General features: G+C 26.7%; 2 protein-coding genes across 8 annotated transcripts in view; one reads left to right on the forward strand and one right to left on the reverse strand.

Moving 5' to 3' along the window:
* The window catches only part of LOC122577441, a 266,783-nt gene that overhangs the window by 193,679 nt on the left and 71,651 nt on the right, over positions 1-1,453 (reverse strand). The window lies entirely within an intron of this gene.
* Positions 1-1,453, forward strand: part of LOC122577433 — a gene marked incomplete at its 5' end in the record, with an annotated part of 702,209 nt that overhangs the window by 103,172 nt on the left and 597,584 nt on the right.

Genomic DNA, 1,453 nt, shown 5'->3' on the forward strand with positions numbered 1-1,453 from the left:
CACTAGCATGAAGTGATACAATAATTATATACACCGTAATTAACACAAACTAATGTCAATTCAATTACGCTTCATTTACTAAAATAAATTATAAATAATTAACAAATAAATAATAAATTCAATATTAATAAAAGTCACTACATACTAGAGACATTCGCAAACGGCCATTTTGAATCAACACGTGCGAGTAGTAACTTTTGCGCTTTGCAAAATAAATTATATATTTAATGAAACAATGAGTATTTAATAGAATAACAATAAAATTAATGGAAGATTGTAACAAGAAAATGAATAATAACCAACGCAAAATAATACAGCATTATTATATAATAATAGGGATATTAAAATTCAGTATAAATTAACCACACGAAATGAAATAAATTAATGGAGTATAAAAATTTTTTTTTGGTGGCGATAAGTTTTACAAATAAAATGGGGACAAGACCAGTCAAATTTCCTTCGGAAATTTGAACCCCAAGAGGGGGGGTGTCACGTCCCGCGCTACGCACGTGCCGTAACGAAAACTACAATAACTAAATTACATGAGCAGTCATTTTAACACACAATAAACTAAAAAGAATATAAAAATAATAAAATAAAATAAAACACTAACAAAAGATTAATCAAATGTAGACTACATTATTAAGACTAGTTAACATGCTAGTAAATTTAAAGAAACTATATATGGAAAATATATTGTAAAATATATATATATATATATATGTGTTTTATACTATTAAACCAAACAAGCAATAATCTAATAAATAAAAAAATAATACAAGAAATCACATTAGTAAGATTAACTAATATTAAAAGAATTTCATACGAAGTTACATCATGAGAGATATACACATATAGATATATATATATACACAACCTAACACATGTAAAAGAAATAAAATGCACGATATTACATTATTAAAACTAATTAATATTTAGATAAACTCAAGGAATCTTTACATTTGTAAAATAAATATATATATATATTATTATCAAATCAAACAACTAATAATCAAATAAACACGATGGAATAAATATATGAAACTACCTTGCGAATATTAGGTTACAGAATATTCAACTAAACTGACTGAATATTTAACCAACAAAATAATATATATATATATATAAATCAGCGTCAAATATAATCAACACAAATGTCACACGATTCTTCGTTCTTGCCCACGATACTTCACACGTTGACTACGCTTTCTGGGACCACTCACACATTTTGGAACCCATCTTCTTCTTGCGCTAAAACAGTAGTAAATAAAAGATGAATGACGCAAGACAAATTAAAAATAATGAAACAGAACAAAGTACTCACCAGGACAGTCTGCATAAGGAACCTTTGACGAAGACACATCCATATTCACCATTTAAAATCATAATCACCAAAACCTACACCGGAAAATAAATCAAATCAAACACTGGAGGCAATAATCAAATGGAGATA

This window comes from Bombus pyrosoma, unplaced genomic scaffold (assembly GCF_014825855.1).
Source record: "Bombus pyrosoma isolate SC7728 unplaced genomic scaffold, ASM1482585v1 HiC_scaffold_4710, whole genome shotgun sequence".
NCBI lineage: Eukaryota > Metazoa > Arthropoda > Insecta > Hymenoptera > Apidae > Bombus > Bombus pyrosoma.